This window comes from Zootoca vivipara, chromosome 6 (genome assembly GCF_965207765.1).
Source record: "Zootoca vivipara chromosome 6, rZooViv2.hap1.1, whole genome shotgun sequence".
NCBI classification, from domain to species: Eukaryota; Metazoa; Chordata; class Lepidosauria; order Squamata; family Lacertidae; genus Zootoca; species Zootoca vivipara.
Window position 1 is genome coordinate 89,049,944 of NC_142589.1, and position 22,858 is coordinate 89,072,801.

General features: G+C 49.0%; 1 protein-coding gene across 1 annotated transcript in view; it reads left to right on the forward strand.

The window, feature by feature from the left end:
- Positions 1-206: 206 nt before the first annotated feature.
- The window catches only part of SEMA6B (semaphorin 6B), a 189,749-nt gene continuing 167,097 nt past the window's right edge, over positions 207-22,858 (forward strand). The window contains exon 1 of the mRNA XM_060275375.2: positions 207-874. The gene's annotated coding sequence lies outside the window, so the exon portion shown is untranslated. The remainder of the gene's footprint in view (positions 875-22,858) is intronic.

A 22,858-nucleotide genomic window follows, 5' to 3' on the forward strand; every position in this document is an offset into this window, starting at 1 on the left:
CTCCTTTAAACGTGAACCGAACCAAATCTCTCCTCCGCCCCCCCCCCCTACTTCTGAGTAGACAGACGCGCCTTGGCTGGCGCTGCTGCTTCGGAAAGAGGCTTCGGAATCCGGTTCCTTTGCCAAGCGAATCCATCTCTGTTTTTCCTGCCGGCCTCAGCTAGGAAAGGCTGTTGAGCGTTCCGAACTGCAGCACCAGCCAGCGCTTGTAGTGTCAATGTTGGCGCTTTGCTCTCTCTCTCCCCCCCCCCAAGCCAAGAACAGAAGCAGAGCCTGGAGGACCGGCAGCAAGACATCCGCCCCCCCTCCCCGTACACACCTGCAACCTTATTTGCAGCTAAGCCCTGCCTGCCGCTGCCCCCCCTCCTCTTATTTTCCAACGGGAGACGAGAAAAATCTAACAGCTGAGAGACTCGGAAAGGTGACAGAGCAAGCCATCTCTTCTTGAAATCCTCTCTTTTTCCAGCAGCTGCTTCTCTGAGCAACGCCCCCCCCCGAATTTTCACAAAAGGTGCTACCCCCCCCGGCACTGCATTGTGACCCAGCTGGTGTAGAGTTTCTGAGAAGAAGGGGGGGTCTTTTTCCCCCAGCACCACCCCCATGTCTTTCTCCCTGTCCCCGGCTAGCTACTGTATATATTTTGTGTCATTCGGACCCCTCGTAGCCAACGATGGCAGTTGAACTGAATGCAAGGCAGGGACAGGTGTAAAAAAAGGGGGGAGAGAGGAGGAGGAGGATCCCTTGCCCCCCCCCATTTCCCTCCCCTCAATAGGCTTAAGAAGAGAGCCTTGGAGAGTTTTTAGCAAGAACTGCAGCAAAAAAGAGAGAGAGACAACGATTCCAGACTCGGTGGGAGACGCGAGGCAAACCCAAGGTAAGGAAAAAGGCACATTTTGTTTGCATTTATAAATTTTTCAGCAGCTTTTTATTAAACGGCGATGGCCGGTGTTTGTTTCTAACGCCCCTGCTCTCGAGCAAATAAAATCTATTTATTCTTTTTAACGTCGGAAAACTTCGTAGGTGCTCTGAATATGGGGGAATGTGGTGGGGGGGGGAAGGGAGGGAAGAGCAAAATTGGGAAAACTTTAAAAGAGAGAGAGAGATACATCAAAGCAATCATATAGGAATAGTGGTGTGTTTTATGATCGGTCAGTTTCACCTGCCTGTGCACCTTTGTGCGGTTGGTTTCAGATTTGGAAGACTGTGTGCTCTTCCTTTTTGTCTCTCTGTGTGTGTTTTTTAAAGGAGACACTCTTTTTTTAAAAAAGAAAAAAAATACCAGTCCACCAAAATCTCTGCAGCTTCTTCCTCCCCACCCCCACCCCCCAGATTACTTACATACCGGTATGTTTAAATAATATTACATCCTTACTGCTGGGCACTTCTCTGATTTTCCCTTTGAGCCTCTTGGTACCAGCTATTTTTCAATAGCTGTGTGTGTGTGTGTGTGTGTGTGTGTGTGTGTGTGTTTGGAGGGGGGGTGTTGAACACCTTGAAAAGGGTCACATAGGGTACCTCAGTCTTGTTGGAGGGGGTGGCCAAGAATTGCTTCCCAATCCTCCCCCTTACAAGCTAGGAGAGGGGATAGATTTTTAACAAGCAGGTGAAGAAGCGGCGGCCGGGGTGGGGGGTGGGTGGGAATATTGTTGTTATTATATTTCTTTCTTTTTTACATCAGATTCTGGGGTGGGGGAACCTCTCCCGAAATGCGAATTGCAAAACCAAGGGGGTGGCTGTGGAAATGAATAGGGGTGTGTTGCTGTTTTTGGCCGGGACCTGTGTTTGTGTGCGATCATCACATCCCCTCCTGCCAGCTATACAATTGGGGGTAGAGGAGCAAGGGGAGCTGCTTTCATCTCCTTTTGAGGGGGGGGGGCTTTTTTCTCTAAGGGCACTAGACTTTGAAATCCACCCTCCCTTGCGTGCTTTGAAGCTGATGGAACGAAAGCCAATCCGGAATACTAAATCGGCAGAGAATGATTGGGGTGGGCAAGAAGGGTGCTTCTATTGTCTCAATCTGCGGGTTCTTTGGGGTGGGGGCCCACCGCTCCAAGCCACAGATTATGGCTAGGGTGTCCCCCCCTCCCACCAATGCCCGCCCCGAACAATCTTACTGGGATTAGGTATGCTTGCACAAAAGGAGTCAGTCTCTCCAACACATGATAAGAGGATGCAGAAATACTGGGTGGCATTTTGGGGGGGGGGAGAATTGCATATTTCCCTTGCCCCCCCACCCCACCCCACCCCTCGCACCTATGTACTTTGGAATTTTAGTAGCTGGAGGGAAGAAGGAGAGGGAACACAGGGAGCTTTGTGAATTAATGTAGATATTATGCTCAAGAATGTGGAACCCGAGAGAGAAGGGCATATATTTAAAGCTATCCTTTTTTATTAAGAAGTCCTTGATGGAATTTTTAGCAGGGGGAGGGGGAGGCAGTGAGGGTGTGGATTTACAAAGAAGTCAATTTGTGTGGTGCAGGGGGAAACTACTACTCGCCCCCCTCCTCTCTCACACAAACACCCCGCACCTTTGTGGCCTGGCTCCCTTTACGGGTCAGGTGGAAGCGTTCGGGCGATGGATCTGTCTGAGGTTTCCCTGCCCCCTGTGGCGGCTGAGGTGTAGGGAAGGGTCTAGCCCTGGACTTGGAGCCCTGCCTTCTATATGTACCTTCTGGCTGTAGACACTCAGTGGCGAAACAGGGAGAATGCGCTCTGCGCATGTTCAGGGGCACCCTCGTCGGCACGCGCATCTTCGGGACAAAAGCTGTGGTGGGATTAAGCCCCCTGTACTTGGGAATTACTGTACTCTGGCAATATTGCTTTTCTCCCTACACTCCCCCCCCCCAAGAGTGGCCCAGGCAGCAGATGTAGGTCTTTACCCCCCCCCCTGTTGCTGATGTAGATCTTCACTCACCCCTTCTTCCCTGGCAGGGAGGGGGCATCATTTTGCGCTTTGCCTCCGGTGCCAAAATGTCTTGGGCTGGCCCAACACACATGGCATGCAGCTAGTCCTCATTGTGTGCCCTGCTGATGCAAACTAACGGCTCTTGTACTTGGGGGGGGGGAATGAATGAGCTTCCCCATCCTTGGCTGGAATCCCCTCTCTCTGTGTGTTGCCCGTCCCCAAACGGTATCGGTTTGGGCGTCCTCTGGTGCAGGAGTGCCACTCTGTGTATGCCCAGAGGCTGCCCCCACCTGCTAGCTGGTTGCTTCACTTCTCCGGTGGCGGCGAGATGCTAAGGACCGTTGCTTGGCTCCCGTTAAGCCCTGATTCTTTTGTGTGCATAGGTGCTCTGGTGGTGCAGGGAAACACTTTGTGCATGCCCAGGGGGCAGGCGAGCATGGAATAAGTAAAGAGCCCATTTGAATATGGGCAAGAGTCTTCTGCCTCTTTCTCAGCTCCCCGCCCACGGTTGGGTTTTTGCCACTGGATAATTCTCTTCAACGTGTGCAAATCTCTGCTCGCTATCACCGAACTGATCTTTTACACGCACCCATAAAACGCGGCCTTGCATTGTTGCTTCATCTCTGCCTTCCCATGACCCTGAATCTCTTGGATCTGGGGCAGGTAGATTGTGTCGGTGGAAGTCTCTGAAATGTGGGTAGCAGGTGCGGCAGGCACCTCTAAGCATGTGCAGAGTGTTTCTCCCCCCCACTCCCACCTTTGCCACCTCCAGCTCCTCCCTCGTTTGGTAGCAAACACATCCTCATTAATGTTGGCGGAGCAATGATCCAAAGAGACCACCAGTGATGGTTTCGATTGGGCCCTTCTGGTTGCCGGGGGGGGGGGGGCTCTCTGTGTGTTTCATGTCCCTTCTGTGTCCATCAAGCCTTGGCATTTGCCCAGAGTCCACAGAACCTGCCATCGCACCCCTCCTTTCCCTCTCCCCGTGGTTGGACAAGCCTGATTTCTCCATCCCCCTCTGCCAAACTTTCGCTCTGTCTGGGAGAGGGGGAGCGTTATGAAAACCAGATATCGCCGAGTCACAGCTGTGTCAGCTTGGAAAAAAACAAAGGTTATCTTTAATCATTAAGGCACTTATTGCAGAAATCGCTGGCGACCCGGCCCCGGCCCTTGCTTAGTTATGAGGCCTGGGCTCTCTGCCACCGGTTCACCTTTTGACCTTGGGAGAATTGCATCCTCCGTTGGGCTGAGATGGCTCCATCCATTTGTCTCCGTTGCAGAAATTGAGGCTGCAAAGACCATTCCAATCTATACATTATTTGTTCCATCTTTTCATTCACTCTGAGCTCTGGGCTCGGGGTTGGGTGAGGGGCACTGAACCCCAAATGCTCTCTGGGCAGAATAACCATAGTCTTCCATTTTTTAAAAAAAATAAATAAACATGAAACCAACTAATCCATATCTTCTAAAATATATAAAGCTTCTCTTTTGCCTGCTTACTCTGGCTGCTAACAGGCTTTTTTTTTTTTTTTTGGTCCATACTGCCTTTTTGGAATTTCTTTTTTACTCAAGTTTCAAGAGATAAGGACATTCTTCAGATATGGGCAGCCACTCGCGAAGGCATTTAACATACCTCACTTTTATGAGCTTAGATCTGGTTTATAGAGATGCAGCAGAATGAGGAGGCAGATTCCTGCAGCTGTTCGGATAGACTGTGCCGTTTCTACTTTCTTAGAAACCTCTCCACATTGTTGTCGATCCCTGTTTGTAGGAAATGGCCCCAGCAGGGAGCAGCACCCGGGTTAGAACCCCAGACTTCGACATGTCGGCTTGAGTTTGCGCTTTGTTTTCACTTTCAAAAACTATTTCCTGCCTGGAGTGGGACGAGATAACCTTGACAGGGTGGAGAAGTCAAAAGCAACAGAATGGGAATTGGGCAAAGAGGGATGTGAATTCCTGCATGAAAGTAGGAAGAATTAGCTGGGCAAACATAGGCTGGGAGACACCCAACTTCCCAGCGATACCTGCAGAAAAGGATCTCGCGTTTTAGTAGAATAAATACGAGACAGCAGCGTGATGCAGCAGGCGAAAAGACTAAGGCGATTCTAGGCTACTTAGAAGAATCGTAGAATCATAGAAGCATAGATTTGGAAGAGACCACAAGGGCCATCCAGTCCAACCCCCTGCCAAGCAGGAAACACCATCAAAGCATTCTTGACATATGCCTGTCAAGCCTCTGCTTAAAGACCTCCAAAGAAGGAGACTCCACCACACTCCTTGGTAGCAAATTCCACTGCCGAACAGCTCTTATTGTCAGGAAGTTCTTCCTAATGTTTAGGTGGAATCTTCTTTCTGGAAGTTTGAATCCATTGCTCCGTGTCCGCTTCTCTGGAGCAGCAGAAAACAATCTTTCTCCCTCCTCTATATGACATCCTTTCATATATTTGAACATGGCTATCATATCACCCCTTAACCTTCTCTTCTCCAGGCTAAGCATACCCAGCCCAGCTCCCTAAGCCGTTCCTCATAAGGCATTGTTTCCAGGCCTTTGACCATTCTGGTTGCCGTCCTCTGGACACGTTCCAGCTTGTCAGTATCCTTCTTGAACTGTGGTGCCCAGAACTGGACACAGTACTCCAGGTGAGGTCTGACCAGAGCAGAATACAGTGGCACTATTACTTCCCTAGATCTAGATGCTATACTCCTATTGATGCAGCCCAGAATTGCATTGGCTTCTTTAGCTGCTGCATCACACTGCTGACTCATGTCAAGTTTGTGGTCTACCAAGACTCCTAGATCCTTTTCACATGTACTGTTCTCAAGCCAGGTGTCTCCCATCCTGTATTTGTGCCTTTCATATTTTTTTTTGCCCAAGTGTAGTACCTTACATTTCTCCTTGTTAAAATTCATCTTGTTTGCTTTGGTCCAGTTAATACTTTGGCCCAGTTATACTTCAGCAGAGGTATAACGTTCAGAATGCAAAGGGGGAATAGCAGTGGTTTCTTCTCCTTTAATCATACTGTACTCGGACACCGCACGTTTAAGAAGAATACTGACAAACAAGAACATGTCCAGAGAGCGTCAAAGATGTTGAATGGCCTGGAGACTTTAAGGAAAGAATGGAAGTGTTGAGTATATTTAGTTGGAAAAGAGGCAACAGGAGACTGGGCATCTCCGGGGCGGGCTGGCAAACTCACTTGCCTGAAGCCCTGGAAAGGTCCTACAGTGTGGCTGCAGACAGTGTGGTGTTGTGGTCAGAGTGTCGGACTGGGACCTGGGAGACCGGAGTTCAAATTCTGACTTGGGCATGAAGCTCACTGGATGACCTTGGGGTTGTTGGCTTAGCTACCTCACAGGGTTGTTGTGTGGATTAAATGAGGATCTGGAGGACCCCCATAAGCACCTTGACCTCCTTGGAGAAAGAACTGGGATGTGGATGCAATAAATGAACAAGCAGGCCATATTGAGCTAGAGCGACCGATGGGCTGAATTGCTATAATGTGGTGTCCTGTGTTTAGGTATGGAAGGGGGCTTGTTATGTACTGAGCTGAATCCTAGAACAATAGGATTCAGAATCAGCGGGAGCTACCCAATCCAACTCCAGGTGGAAGTGAATCCGCAACCTGATTGGCCTGCTGGAGCAGCCAATCAGGCGGCTGGCAGAAGTGAATCTGCTACCTGATTGGCCTGTAGGAGCAGCCAATCAGGCTGCAGGCAGAAGTCAATCCACAATATAATTGGCCCACAGGTGTAGCCCTGAAGTAGCCAATCACGCAAGGCCCATTGTGTAAATAATGTATATAAGCAGATGGTTTTGGGAAAAGAGCCATTCGTCTTCTCTTCTCCTCCTTGATGACTATGAGCTGAATAAAGAGCATGAAATTCACTCTCGACTCCGAGTATATTTCAGGGCTATAGCTCAGTGGTTAGATGACATGCCTTGCTCCTCTCCTGTTTGTTCCTGCTTGTGGACTCTTTATTACAAGCACCCCGATTTTCCAGGGATAGTCCCAGAATTACAAAAGCCATCTAAGCTTCTGATTCAGTCACAGAATGTCCCATTTCCCCCCACTGAGCTTGGGGAAGCCGGCGCTTTGTCCAGAACAGTGGTGGCTGCAAGGGAGCATCCCGTTGCCTCTCTATGTCCTCTCCATGGCTGGCCTCCTCCTCTGGGCAGCTCCTAGCAGCTGTTGGAGAGCAGGCCAGGAGGAGGAGAGTCTGCCACCACCAGAGAACAAAATAAAATTGGGATTAAGGGGTTTTCTCAGGGCGGTGGAGGGCTTGTGGGCTGTGTCCCGTTGCTGAAATGGTGGTGGCATCTTCTGATAGGAAAGGTTCTGCAGACACAGAAACAATGGGTAGTCGAGGAGGGTTGGAGCGGGGAGTGAGAAATGCCCCTGTTTTCATCTGAGGAACGTTGAAGGGTGTGTTATCAGGCATCTGGTTGAGCTTGGTAAAGATAAAGAACCCCTGGTCCAAGGCAACTATGGGGTTCATAGAATCATAGAGTTGGAAGAGACCACAAGGGCCATCCAGTCCAACCCCCTGCCAAGCAGGAAACACCATCAAAGCATTCTTGACAGATGGCTGTCAAGCCTCTGCTTAAAGACCTCCAAAGAAGGAGACTCCACCACACTCCTTGGCAGCAAATTCCACTGCCGAATAGCTCTTACTGTCAGGAAGTTCTTCCTAATATTTAGGTGGAATCTTCTTTCTTGTAGTTTCAATCCATTGCTCCGTGTCCGCTTCTCTGGAGCAGCAGAAAACAACATCTCTCCCTCCTCTATATGGCATCCTTTTATATATTTGAAGATAGATAGATAGATAGATAGATAGATAGATAGATAGATAGATAGACAGACGCGTTGCGGCGCTCACCTCACTTTCAGGGCAAGGGAGCCAGCGTTTGTCCACAGACTGCTTTCCGGGCCATGTGGCCAGCAGGACTAATCCACTTCTGGCGCAACGGGACACCATGACCCTTGATCATCTGGGTCGCTCCCCTCTGCACACGTTCCAGCTTGTCAAAATGAATGGCGCAACTTAATGGGTGGGGGGAATTATTGCCCCAACCCATTCAACCCTTCTCGTGGGCCAAGTGAGACTATGACTCTGCAGGTGATACTCCCATAGGAACAGTTTCCCGGTCATTTATCTGATGACCGAGAAATCCCTCTCTCTCTCTCTCTCTTTGCCTTTCAGGGAATGCCTTGTTAAAAGCTTTGTTAATCTGGGTTGCTCGAGTTGCATATAAGAGCTCAGTGCATTCCTCAGGGTCCCAGGAAGTGAAATCTCGGAATGTAGGTCTGTGAATGCCATCATGTCTCTAGCCCAAGCAGGGCCAGCCCAAGACCTTTTGCCACTTGAGGCAAATCTGAAAATGGCTCCCCCACCCTATGAACCCCACTACCACCTGAGTCAGCTGGAGTTGGCCTGGATGGGCCCCGGCACATTAAAGGAAGTGAGGGGTAAAAAAATAGCAGGCTAGAAAGGAAGAAGAAGAAGAGTTTGGATTTGATATTCCGCTTTATCACTACCCGAAGGAGTCTCAAAGCGGCTAACATTCTCTTTTCCCTTCCTCTCCCACAACAAACACTCTGTGAGGTGGGTGGGGCTGAGAGACTTCAAAGAAGTGTGATTAGCCTAAGGTCACTCAGCAGCTGCATGTGGAGGAGCGGAGACACGAACCCGGTTCCCTAGATTACAAGTCTACCACTCTTAACCACTACACCACACTAGCAGTGTGGCAACGACAGAGGGACATAGCTGCCAAGTCTCCCGTATTCCCCGGGAAACCCCCCGGTTTTTCCAGCCATTCCCAGTTGTTCGGTCCCAGCTCCTGCCAACCTAGCAGTTCGAAACAACTTGCACGTCCAAGTGCAAGAAGATAAATAGGTATCGCTCTGGCGGGAAGGTAAATGGCGTTTTCGTGCGCTGCTCTGGTTTGCCAGAAGCGGCTTTGTCATGCTGGCCACATGACCTGGAAGCTGTACGCCGGCTCCCTCGGCCAATAAAGCGAGATGTCGCCACAACCCCAGAGTCGTCCGCGACTGGACCTAATGGTCAGGGGTACCTTTGCCTTTGCCTTTATGTACATGTATGGACAGTTAATGTTAACCTGATCAGTTTACAAATGGGGCTCCTTATTGCTCAGCCTTCCTCTTAGAAATATTTTTAATGCCAGAGTTGTTGTTGTTGTTGTTGTTGTTGTTAATTAAATTTGTATACCACCCTTCACTCAAAGATCACAGAGCGGTTCACAATGTAATAATACAGAATGAGAACACAAAATACATAATAAAATGAGAACAAAACCAAACAATAAACACCCCCACACACACACATATACACACACACATTTAAAAGAATAATCAGTCCAAGGCCTGTTTGAAGAGAAATGTTTTTGCCTGGTGAGTAGAGATAAGCAATGAAAGTGCCAGGCAAACTTCCCTGGGGGGGAGCATTCCACAGATGGGGAGCCACTGCAGAGGAGGCCCTGTTCTTGTGTTGCCACCCTCCGGGTCTCTCTCTCGAGGAGGAGGCACACGAAGAAGAGCCTCAGAAGATGATCTCAGGGTCTGGGTAGGTTCATATGGGAAGAGACAGTCCTTGAGGTATTGCAGTCCTGAGCCATTTAAGGCTACAAGGTCAAAACCAGGACTTAGAATTTGGTCCAGAAACTAATTGGGAGCCAGGATTGGCGTTACATGCTCAGACTGTCTTGAATGAATGAATTTATGAATATGGTTGCAGACCAGCATCAACACGCACAATATCACAGATCATAAAACATATCAAAAATACAAAGGACAGTACGAATATAACAGGGATTTAAATATAAAAATTAAAATTAATTATTAGCGTACCCCCTGTAGTTAACATTTAGGGGGTTGATCATTATGGGATACCACTTGCTTCCTGCGATTGATTGCAGGCACACAGAATTTGGCTACATTAGTCTCGGGATTCTTGTCCTCTACCAGGAGTTTTAAACTATGGGTATATGCTCAGACTGTCTTGTCCCGGTGAGAATCCTGGCTGCTGAGTTTCTGAATTGTCTTCAGAGGTAGCCGCATCTCCAGTTTAAAAGATTGCAGGTAGAGTATGACAAGAAAGACTCTTCAGTGTCAGAGACCCTGGAGAGCTGCTGCCAGTCAGAGCAGACTACACTGGCCTAAATGGATTAATAGTTTGGGAACTGCTGGAGGGTTTGAAAGACTTATTAGAATTGCTGCAAACAGAGTCCCTGATCTGGAACTAGTACGTATCGGGTAGAAATGAATTTGCTGTTCACCACAAAACTGAGCTTCGATGCTGGAAACAGTCTTAAAATAGTTACAAATAAAACCTTAACAAAGATACAAAGTAACCCATTGCTCATAAACAGCAAACAATGGGGCCTGGTCTTATTTTTAGTCCTTAATTCTGTTCAATAAACTTTCCACTCTCTGGTCCTATGTAACTTGCTTGTTCATCATCCTGGAGCTGAACATCTTCTGACTTAGACGCTGACTTCTCAGGTTTCGTTTTCCTGTGGTGAGAGATCTCTGCTTGGGTTTATGGCGATGAGTCATCAATTAACCTGTCATCAAGAAACATCCAGCCTTTCCTTGCCACTTTTGCTGCAGATGAACCTCCTGCTTAACACAATCCTCTCTGCATAACATTTAAAATGCAATGCATGCAAACATTGCTTTTTATGCAGATTAAACTTATATCTTTAACACGGGTTGCATATTTGCTACTGGAACAAGTTCAAGGTGCTACTATTATTAGTATATCCGGCCCTTAACAGCTTGGGACTAGTTTACTTGTGGTAAATACTGTTCTTCTGAATAATTCTAACATATTCCTATTATTTCCAACAATATAAACACCTAATAAAAAAATTCCTTCACTAGCACCTTAAAGACCAACTAAGTTTATATTTTGGTATGAGCTTTCGTGTGCATGCACACTTCTTCAGATGGTATCTGAAGAAGCTTCGACTCAGACCAACATGGCTACCTACCTGTAAATATAAACACCTGTCTTTGTTGCACCCGGCTCCTGAAACTACCAAGATGTTGGGGTACTTAACCAAGAGCTAAATCTAAAGTTGCCTGATTTATTCGTTGGTGGCTATCTAGACTTTTATATATTGTGCGTGCGTTTGAATTATCAACGTATTTGAATGACTTTGTAGGATTTTGTGATTTTACTGTTTTAACTTATCACCATAAAGGCTAGAAGTAGTAACCCACTGTAACGCGTCCTCTCTAGGGCTGCCTTTGAAAGGCCCCGAAAAACTTGGGACCAGGTTAATTGGAAGACTGTCTGCCCCTGTATTGACCTGTAAGATCACATAGATCATGGGTTGGCAAACTAAGAGCCACAGGCTGGATCAGGCCCAATAGCCTTCTGGATCTGGCCCATGGATGGTCCGAGAATTGCCGCGTAGATCGCCAGCGTGCATGCATTCTTTCCGTCTTCCTCCCTGTCTATCACATGGCAGTGGTGCCTCCTCCCTCCCTCCTCCTGGCTTCTCCCCGCCCTGCCTAGAGGAGGAAGGGGGCTGGGCTTTGTTGGTGCCAGCAGCAGCAGCGCTCAAGCGGCCGCCATTTTAAGCAGCCCCTCTCTGGAGCCCTTTTGCACGCCGCTCATTGTCCCTCCGGCGCCGCTGCCACCAGCCCCTGCCGCTCGCAAGACACAGGTAAGCAGCTCACCAGCCCCTGCCGCTCGCAAGACACAGGTAAGCAGCCACCGGGGCTCGTGGTGCTCTTGCATCATCCCCCCCAAAAAATATAGTCTGGCCCCCCACAAGGTCTGAAGGACAGTGGACTGGCCCCCTGCTGAAAAAGTTTGCTGATCCCTGACATAGATCATCAGTCGGTAGAGCATGAGACTCTTCATCTCAGGGCCGTGGGTTCAAGCCCCACGTTGGGTGAAAGATTCCTGCTTTGCAGGGGGTGGACTAGATGACCCTTGGGTCACTTCCAACTATAATTCTGTCTCTATTATTCTATCTGGGGAAGTTCTACTCGTGGCACCGCACCCTGCAGAATACGGAGAACATTTCTCCTGTTCTATGGAATGCCCTTCCCTCTGCCATGTACAAAGCCATTATTTCAGCAGGCCCATAAGTCTGGACCCCTTCTTACGCGATTTAAGTCTGAATTTATGTTTTATGTGCTTGAAAGTATTCTTATACTGCTGCTTGATTGTTTTTAGCTTGTGGTTTTGTTTTAACGATGCATTCTTTGGAGGTTGTTGTTGTTGTTGTTGTTGTTGTTGTTGTTGTTGATTTTAGGCTCTGCACGGCTTGGAGATTTTTGAAATATTAATTGGTTTATAAATGCTTTTAAATAAATAAAATCGAAGAGTAGATGGATTTCCAGCAGGGCTCCTGGCACGAAAGGATGCTTGGTAAGGTTAAACCTTGCAAATAACAATGCAGACGGACCTGGGCTCAGATCCAATGCTAGTCCTACTCAGAGTGTCCCCATTGATGTTAATAGATAGGGCCAGTCATGTTAAGCTTGTGGTGTACTAAGACCGCTAGATCCTTTTCACATGTAATACTGGCAAACCAAGGATTCCCCCATCTTATATTTGTGCAGCTGGCTATTCCTGCCTAAGTATAGAACCTTCCATTTGTCCCTGTTGAAATGCCTGGTTTCCCACGGGCATCTGGTCGGCTTCTGTGAGAACAGGATGCTGGACTAGATGGGCTAATGGCTTGATCCAGTAGAGGTCTTCTTTTGTTCTTGCGAATGAATATGTAGGTTTAAAAAAAGGAAACGTAAAGGACCCCTTAAGGTGGTGGTATTCTCCTTAATAATCTGGCTATGTGGCCCTAACAGGGCTGGCCAGGCTGCATCTAAAGCCCCAACCTCTACTCAAAGTGGGACCATTGAAATTAACAGGCTCAAGTAAGCCATGTCCTTTAAATTCAACGTGTCTGCTCTGAGCAAAGCAAACCTTGGACACAACCCATTATGTCCAGTTCTGGGTAAAATGTAAGGCAAAGGACCCCTGGACGGTGAAGTCCAGTCAAACGCAACTATGGGGTTGTGGCGCTCATCTCACTTTCAGGCCGAGAGAGCCAGCGTTTGTCCGCAGACAGCTTTCCGGGTCATGTGGCCAGCAGGACTCAACCGCTTCTGGCGCAACAGGACTCCTTTCCAGGCACGTAGCAAGGGAGGGGCGTAGGGGGCGGGCTGCCCCTAGCTCCAGTCTAGCGGGGGAAGCGCACGGGGGCAGTGCCCCCAGCCCCTGGCCTGCCCCTCGCCTCCTCTGTCTGAGCCGCCGCCAGCCGAGCACCGGCGCCGCTGGAGGCCAAGCGCTGCCGCCACGGGCCAAGCGCTGTCACCACCAGCTAAGCACTGCCACTGCCACCGCTGCCGGCCAAGCGCTGCCGCCACTGCCGCCAGCCAGGCGCCACCACCGGCCGAGTGCACCGGCCAAGCAGAGCAGCAGCGCCAACCCGGACGGACTGCGCATGTGCGGACATGTGCAGTCCGTCCTGGCTCATTCTGGTGCGCGCCATGCGCTGTGACATCACGACGCATGTGTCAGGATGCATGCATGCTGCAGAGTGATGCCCCGCCCCCAGGGGGCGCTGCCCAGGGCAGCCAAACGGCACCGTTCGTCACTGCTCCTTTCCCTGCCAGCTTGCCAGGCTGGAAGTAATTAGGTTGGTAGTTGAGTTGAGGGTCAAGGCTGTACCTCTCTCGGCATATTTCCACTGCCCAGCTATTAAACTTGGCAACCTTTTTATTGCACCCCCTCCAGCACCGTTTCACGGCTTGTAGGTTTCCTGACCCCTGGGGTGAGCTGCGGCAAGAGATTCTGCTCTGCCATTGGAATTGCTCTCCGTTTGCTTATAGAATAACGCTAATCTCCCACCCCCCAGCCCCCCCTATGTGCTTCCTCATTTTTCGCTTCAGCAAAATATTTTTATTTGCTCTGCACATTGTGACCCTCTGTGTGCCGAAAGCCTGCATCAGCCGGGGGAGTAGCTTGTAAATATGTTTTTTTGTTCTCCGCTGCCATTCAGAAAAACAAAGCAAAATGAACAAACCAAAGCCTTTCGCGAGTCTGGGTTCCTTTTCAGGAGAGGGGAAGCCGGCAGCAATGCGATGGTATCAGCGAGAGCACATCCGTTCCTCAGGTGCAAAGTGGGAGGGCGTGCGGACTCTGTTGTAGCGCCAAGACTCCGAGAGAAAGCAAAATGTCAGGATGGGAGGAATTTGATTCCCTGCCTATTTAAAGGGGAGCCTAACCTGTTTCACACTTCCTCTTTGCGAAATGTTTTGGTTGCCATTTTCAAACTGAAACAGAAAGTCATCATCACAGGCAATTGCGAGTGTAGAAAACACTGCTGGCAATGAAGGTGTGATATCACAGAATCATCCAGGAGGGGCATCAGCCAAGGATGCTTTAGCTGAGATTCCTGCATTGCAGGGGGTTGGAGTAGATGGCTTCTGGAGGGTCCCTTCCAACTCTACAGTTCTCTACAGTCCATCAGTGTCCAAACATGTCCCACCACACAGGACCTTGTAAAAGGATGGAGTGATGGTGAAAATGTTTGCTTTTGTGTCTCCTCCTCCTCCTCCTCCTCCTCCTCCTCCTCCTCCTCCTCCTCCTCCTCCTCCTCCTCCTCCTCCTCCTCCTCCTCCTCTTCTTCTTCTTCTTCTTCTTCTTCTTCTTCTTCTTCTTCTTCTTCTTCTTCTTCTTCTTCTTCTTCTGTAATCTGCCCTGTGATTTTCAGATCAAGGCAGTATATAAATTTAATAAATGATAATGATAATGAGTTGGCTTCTGATATTTGACCAGGCAGGGCTCATTCATTCTTAAGCAGGGACAGGTGACAATCTCAATTCAGTTCACATTGACAGGTGAATTTTGCACCTTCTGAAATAACATAGCCATTCTTTGAAACTTGCACTTCTCTTGATTTTGCATTGCAGACCCCTAGACAAGTAACTCGTATGCTAATTTGTGCACAGAAATGCATATATTAGTAAAATTCCTTTGCAAAGAAAAAAAATGCGTATTGGGAGAAATTCACACTAAAAGGCTGATGAATTTTCATGAGGACTTTGCAAATCTGTTTTAAAAAAAAAAGCTGAAGTGGAAGTGTACAGGATTGAACTGGGAAGAAATGAGAAACGAAGATAAACCAAAAGTGACAGTTCCTTTCTTCTCTACCCATGGCCTTACGGCTCCAACTCTAAGTCCCACCATCTCCAGACAGTGTGGCCAATAGACTAGGAAGATGGGATTTGTAGTGCAGTAGTATCTCGGGGGGGGGCACTGGTTCCCCATGTCTATTCCAGAGAAACCATACACTGGGCTATGAGGCCAGGATATTTTGGGAGCCTCTGTGCTTAACTGGTGCTTATCATTTGAAGGGGAGTGGGTCTGTCGGTGGGGAAAATATTGGTGCCCAACGAAGTCTGGCTCCACTGGGAAGCGTGTAGCTTTTTAAAGAAACATTTTAAAGGTAAAGGGACCCCTTGCTGTTAGGTCCAGTCGCGGGCGACTCTGGGGTTGCGGCGCTCATCTCGCTTTACTGGCCGAGGGAGCCAGCGTACAGCTTCCGGGTCATGTGGCCAGCATGACTAAGCCGCTTCTGGCGAACCAGAGCAGCACAAGGAAACGCCGTTTACCTTCCCGCCGGAGCGGTCCCTATTTATCTACTTGCACTTTGACGTGCTTTCGAACTGCTAGGTTGGCAGGAGCAGGGACTAAGCAACGGGAGCTCACCCCGTCGCAGGGATTCGAACCGCCGACCTTCCGATCGGCAAACCCTAGGCTCTGTGGTTTAGACCACAGTAAATCTGGAGCAGTGAATCTGCCACTCCTGGTCTGACAGATTCCATGTCTCTGGACACCTCTGACCCTGCTTTGCTGGCCTGTCTCTCTGAGCTATGTCCCTAGTTTCAGGAATCCTCTTCGCAGCTTTTAGCTCAACATCCATGCGGTCAACTGGCTCTTCTCAGGGAGTCCATTCTCGTGCACCGTCCTGCTTGACACATTTTCACAGTGCAGAGAAGAAAGGCCTGCAGCCCAGCCTTCTCCCCCCACCGGCGCTAGTGTCCTGCTCCAAAGGCATTTTCAACCAGGTTAGAATTTCATCTGCTGGTCCGCTCTGCCACATCGTTTTCTCCCGCTTACATGTGTAGGCCAGACCGCAGCTGTACACAATCAAGGGAAGTGACTTGCACATTTTGGAGTACCAGATCACTGGGAGATTAGCTTCAAAATAACCATCCATATGGGTATGGTAGATGCAATTCACTGCAAGGCACAAATGCCTTTTTTTAAAAAGATGTACAGCTGTGGCAAATTTCCATGGGCTTTTTTTCTCTCTCTCCCTGGAAAAAGCGCTGCTCCTTGAAAGTAGGGGAGGAAAGAATGGGGGGGCAGGCAAACATGTTATCCTTCCCTTCTCTCTCCAAATGGAGGGGTCACTTCAGCGCTGTGGGTGACTTCCTGTCACTTTTCCATATCTTCCGCTTGGACTACTGCAATGCGCTCTACGTGGGGCTACCTTTGAAGGTGACCCGGAAACTACAACTAATCCAGAATGCGGCAGCTAGACTGGTGACTGGGAGTGGCCACCAGGACCACATAAAACCAGTCCTGAAAGACCTCCATTGGCTCCCAGTACGTTTCCAAGCACAATTCAAAGTGTTGGTACTGACCTTTAAAGCCCTAAATGGCCTCGGTCCTGTATACCTGAAGAAGCGTCTCCACCCCCATCATTCAGCCCGGACACTGAGTTCCAGCACCGAGGGCCTTCTGGCGGTTCCCTCATCGCGAGAGGTGAGGTTGCAGGGAACCAGACAGAGGGCCTTCTCGGTAGTGGCACCCGCCCTGTGGAATGCCCTCTCTGCAGATGTCAAGGCAATAAGCAATTATTTTACTTTTAGAAGACAACTGAAGGCGGCCCTGCTTAGGGAAGTTTTTAATGTTTGATGCTGTACTGTTTTTAATATTCGGTTGGAAGCCGCCCAGAGTGGCTGGGGAAACCCAGCCAGATGGGCGGGGTATAAATAATAAATTATTATTATATTATTATATCCATAATGATTATGATGCACCTGATGATGAAGAAAAACCAGCCTAGCAGTTGCAGAAGCTTTGATGATGGCCAGAGGGGAACGGAGGCATTACGATAGGTTTGGGGAGCCTGTGACTCTCAGAATGCCATTGGGCTCCAACTCTTATCAACCCCAGTGTCAGGCATGGAGAATCCCCCCCTCCCTTCAGTAACTTCGCATGTAAGAATTAACAAGCGGAGATGATATATAATGAATTGGGGAAAAAATGTTTAAAAAGACTTTTGTTAAAAAACCAGAAGCATTCCTCCTAGGAATTTTAGATCAAGATTTAAAAAAGGGAAATTGGAATTTTTTTTATGTATGCAACAACAGCGGCAAGAATTATATTAGCACAAGCTTGGAAGACGGAAAAAATGCCAACGAAAGAACAATGGCAGGGGAAATTTATGGAATCTGCAGAACTGGCAAAACTAACAGATAAGCTACATGAAAAGGACAACAAAGACTTTAAAAGAGAACGGGAGCCATTTACAATATATATGAAGAGACAACATAAAGAACTGGACACATTGGCAGGATTAGAGTAAACAATAACAATTTTATAGAAGAAGAAGAAGAAGAAGAAGAAGAAGAAGAAGAAGAAGAAGAAGAAGAAGAAGAAGAAGAAGAAGAAGAAGAAGAAGAAGAGGGAAAATTTGGGGGAAACAATACGTAGGGTGAACAATATGGGAGTATGAGGGAGGGGGTAGGAAAATACGGAAAACTGGTAGAGAAATACTGTTAGAGGATGTATATACAGAAAAACCAATGGTTTTTTTTTTACCGTAAAAAAAAACAATTAACGAGCGGTTGATGTATTTATAATCCTTCTATTACAGCATCATGTTGTGAACACAAATTCACAGCTCTCGCAAGGAGGGCAGTTGGATACTCTAACCCCTTCTTCCAACTTCCGCAGTATTTTGGGTGCCAACGGGAAGTGCCTCCCTCCCTCTGACTCCTGATATGTTTGGACCTCCGAGTCCGTGATGGTGGTGGTGGGGTCCTCCACACTCTCCAGTGACATCTCAACTAGCTGCCCCCTCCCTTTCGGTTCTCTTGTCACTATCTCGAAACTGGTTAACCCCTCCCTAAGCTGTTCAGCTTCTCTCTCTCTCTCTCTCTCTCTCTCTCTCTCTCTCTCTCTCTCTCTCTCCGGACAAGGGGGATGACTCTTCCCCATCCAGCTCTCCATCGGAGAGAAGCTGGTCTGCCATAGAATGCGTTGCCCAGTCCTCGTCTTCGTACCATTCCCTAACACCCAGCGAGTATGACAAATGGTCCAGTATGGTGGGAGTTGTCAATCAGCAATATCCGGAAGCTCACAAGACCTCCAGATGGGAACAAGGGATAGATTTCACTTGGTTTGCATTTAAAGACAAATACCCATTCTGCACCTTGGGGGGGGGGGGGAATATGTGGACTGAAATAGCCATTCTTTGAAATTCACACATCTCCGAATTTTGCAACGCAGTTCTCCAGCCATGCAATGCGAGCAAAAATGCATATACAGGGTAAAGTATGCATAAAAATAACGTATTAAAAAAAAACCCGTGCTATATTTGGAGGAAGTCAATTTGCAAAAACGTGGTAGGTTGTGCAAAATGGTGCACAAAAATATATACATGAGAAATGTGCAGTAAAAGCCTAGTGAATTTTCACGAGTGCCTTTTAAAAAATAAATTCAGAAATGGGGAGAATGGAACTCAAGATTCAAAAAAAGAGGAGAAACTGAAACTTTGCCCAATGAACTAGTTCAGTTCCATGATGCTCACTTACTCCTAAAATCTCTGAACTATACTTGAAAGTATTCCCCGTGGTTGCCACATGAACCAAATGTTTATTAAGTTCATTTTAGGGCAGATTGTCAAACAATTCCTCATTCATCTTCATTTTCTTACGTGTTGTTTCTGACCCGTTAGACTCTTTGGGCCTTGAACCTTAAAGATCACAATGGTTGGGGGAAATAAATTAAACCTCGCACATTCCACTGTGTGCGTTTTGAGGTTTTCTTCATCTTCTGAAGTGTATTTTTATCAGCTCAGCAGCTTGGGACATTCCAAATCCCAAGGGGGGGGAAGGCTGAGGATAATTCAGATGAACTTGAATGGAATGGGAAGTATATCTTCAACCTTTTCAGAACCAAGTCCCACTTTTAACCCAAAGGTGGATTTGGGGGCCCATTTCTTAATCTTTCTCCCTATATTTTGCTTGGTGGTCGTGCTGCTGCTGTGCCCCATCTTGGATCAGATTTCAACTCACTGGCGGGCCCTCACCCACCAGTTGAAGACCAGTGAACTAGACCCACCAGTATGTTTCTGAGCACAATTCAAAGTGTTGGTGCTGACCTTTAAAGCCCTAAATGGCCTTGGAGCGTCTCCACCTCCATCATTCTGCCCGGACACTGAGGTCCAGCACTGAGGGCCTTCTAGCGGTTCCCTCGTTGCGAGAAGCCAAGTTGCAGGGCTTTCTCGGTGGTGGCGCCTGCCCTGTGGAACGCCCTCCCAACAGAAGTCAAAGAGGAAAACAACTACCAGACTTTTAGAAGACATCTGAAGGCAGCCCTGTTCAGGGAGGCTTTTAATGTTTAATAGATTACTGTGTTTTATTTTCTGTTGGAAGCCGCCCGGAGTGGCGGGGAAAACCCAGCCAGATGGGTGGGGTATAAATAAATTATTATTATTATTATTCACACATCTCCGAATTTTGCAATTATTATTATTATTATCATTTAGCAAAGAGATGAATGTGAACTGTGAACTGACATTCGTTCCTTTTGAAAATGAACTCTCTAAGCTCTAGTAAAATCTGGGGTGGAGAAAAAGGTGGTGACTGGGGAGAGGGCCTTTTCGGCAGTGGCATCCCATTCGTGGGACCTGCCCTCTAAGAATGCTTGCCTAGAGTCCACTTTGCTGCTGTTTCAACCCCAGATTGAGGTTGAATCCTGACAAGACAGGATTTGGAGGACAGGGAGCAGGTGGATGTGGAGGACTCCATAGCTGCCAAGTTTTCCCTTTTCTCGTGAGGAAGCCTATTCAGCATAAGGGAATTTCCCTTTAAAAAAGGGAGAACTTGGCAGCTATGGAGGACTCCCTGGTCCTGAATGGGGTAACTGTGCCCCTGAAGGACCAGGTGCGCAGCCTGGGAGTCATTTTGAACTCAAAGCCGTCCATGGAGGTGCAGGTCAATTCTGTGTCCAGGGCAGCGGTCTACCAGCTCCATCTGGTACGCAGGCTGAGACCCTACCCGCCCGCGGACTGTCTCACCAGAGTGGTGCATGCTCTGGTTATCTCCTGCGTGGACTACTGCAATGCACTCTACGTGGGGCTACCTTTGAAGGTGACCCGGAAACTACAACTAATCCAGAATGCGGCAGCTAGACTGGTGACTGGGAGCGGCCGCCGAGACCACATAACACTGATCTTGAAAGATCTACATTGGCTCCCAGTACGTTTCCAAGCACAATTCAAAGTGTTGGTCCTGTATACCAGACTGGTGACTGGGACAGCCGCCAAGAAGCAAGGTTACAGGGAACCAGGCAGAGGGCCTTCTCAGTAGTGGCGCCCGCCCTGTGGAACGCCCTCCTGCCAGATGTCAAGGAAATAAACAACTACAGTATCTGACTTTTAGAAGACATTGGAAGGGAACCCTGTTTAGGGAAGTTTTTAATGTTTGATTTTTTATCATGTTTTTAATATTCTGTTGGGAGCCACCCAGAGTGGCTGGGGAAAACTGCTGGTTTGATTGTTGGTGTTTATTACAATGGGAGTTGATCTTTTTTATAAAAAAAAGACAGTATTGCTTTTATTTCTAATTTGCAATTGTCATGAACCACCCTGGCAACCGCCTGGCTGCAGGCAAAATATATATACCAGCCGGCAGCTGTTGCTGGGGTGTTGCAGACAAGGCAGCCTTGTGCTCCTGGCTTCCCAACGCTGAGCGTTGCTGCTGCTTAACGAGAGGGGGGACAGCCTGGCGCAGTTCAAGGATGGTGGCAGCGGCACTGTGTCCGCAACACACATTCTCACTGAGTTCGCTGCAGCTCGCGCTCCCCCGCTCTGCCTCTCAGGAAGTGGTAGTGACGCTCAGTGGTGGGAAGGGGCCGCTGGAGTTTGCTTTAAAATAGCGACTCTTTGCTGAGTTTGCAGGTTGCAGAATTGAGACTCTTGCGGTGCAAAGTTGCTGCTGCCTTTTCTTTGAGGAGGCTGTGCCTGCGGTTCTGCATACATCTTACCCTTCCCTTTTTTTTTGGCAACACTTTGAGAACTACAATGGGAGCAGAGCGATTTTGGGCACAGCATCGTTCGTACGTCGATGGCACCTGGCTCTGCTTCTCTTTGTCTTCTGAATCTGCTGGGTTGGAGGAGGGTCACGAAAGTTGAGACTCAATCCTGAATTTCATGAAATTATTGCGTAAATTTCGTAAAAAGATATTTACATGAGATAAAAGAAAGACCTTCCTCATTCGGAACATGGTTAGCCTACGGAATGGACGCGGGTGGTGCTGTGGTCTAAACCACTGAGCCTCTTGGGCTTCCCGATCAGAAGGTCGGCAGTTTGAATCCACACAACGGGGTGAGCTCCCGTCGTTCTGTCCCAGCTCCTGCAAACATAGCAGTTCGAAAGCACACCAGTCCAAGTAGATCAATAGGTACCGCTCCAGCGGGAAGGTCAACAACATTTCTATGTGTTCTGGTTTCCGTCATGGTGTCCCGTTGCGCCAGAAGCGGTTTAGTCCTGCTGGCCACATGACCCGGAAACAGGGGCGGAGAGCAGGCGGGGGCAGGGCCGGCGCACGTCCTGGGGGCGTGGTGCCCAGCACGGGTGGGGGGCAGCCACGATGGCACCCCACCAGGATCACACCGCTGGGGTGGTGCGCTCCCCCCCACTCCTCTTCCCCTGCCACTGCCCGGAAAGCTGTCTGTGGACAAATGCCAGCTCCCTCAGCCTGAAAGCGAGATGAGTGCTGCAACCCCATAGTCTCCTTTGACTGGACTGAACCATCCAGGGGTCCTTTACCTTTTAGTTAGCCTATGGAACTCACTGCCCCAGGAGACAAATTCAGGGAGGAGAGAGCTATCAATTACTAGCCATGATGGCTACTCTCTGGCTTCAAAGATGGAGCCAGCAATGCTACTGATCAGTTTCAGGAGACCACGGGAGGGCTCTTGAACTCAGGCCCTGCTTCTGGGCTTTCCACTAGCACCTGGTTGTGAGAACAGGGTGCTGGACTAAAGGGGGCCATTGGCCTGATCTTATCTAGCATTTCTGGAGGTGGGGGAAGATGGGGAAAGGCACATTCTTATTGAAATCTAAATCTAAAGAGAGGGGAGGAGGAGATCACCCATTGCTTTTGCTTTGACTTCCCATGACTTCCCATTTCTCCCCCACAATAACCAACAGGGTGGCTTTTCATTAATAGCAGGGCCGTCTTCACCATATCTGGCACCCTGGTGCCAAGATCCCTCCGGCACCCCCCGTGAGTGAGGCGGGCAGGAGGGGCACGCGGGGAGCTGAGAGGTACGGAGGAGGCACCCCCAGGCTCGCGCTCCCTGCGCGCCTCCGGAGAGCGGCCTGAAGCCACTCAAAAACTGAGAGGCACGGCCCCAGGCTCCCGCTCCCCACGCTAAGCTCTGGAGACACGTGGGGAGCATGAGTCTGGGGCCACCGCGCCACGCCGCGCCTCTCAGCTGTTCAGGCGGCCCCAGGCCAGCGCTCCCCGCGCGCCTCCGGAGAGCTGCATGAAGCCGCTCAACAGCAGAGGTGCACAGAGGCAGACACCAGCGTTCGGCGCCCCTTCCGCGCCCCTGATGGCCAGGCGCCCTGGTGCCTTGCGCCACCCAGCCCGGGCCTAGGGACGGCC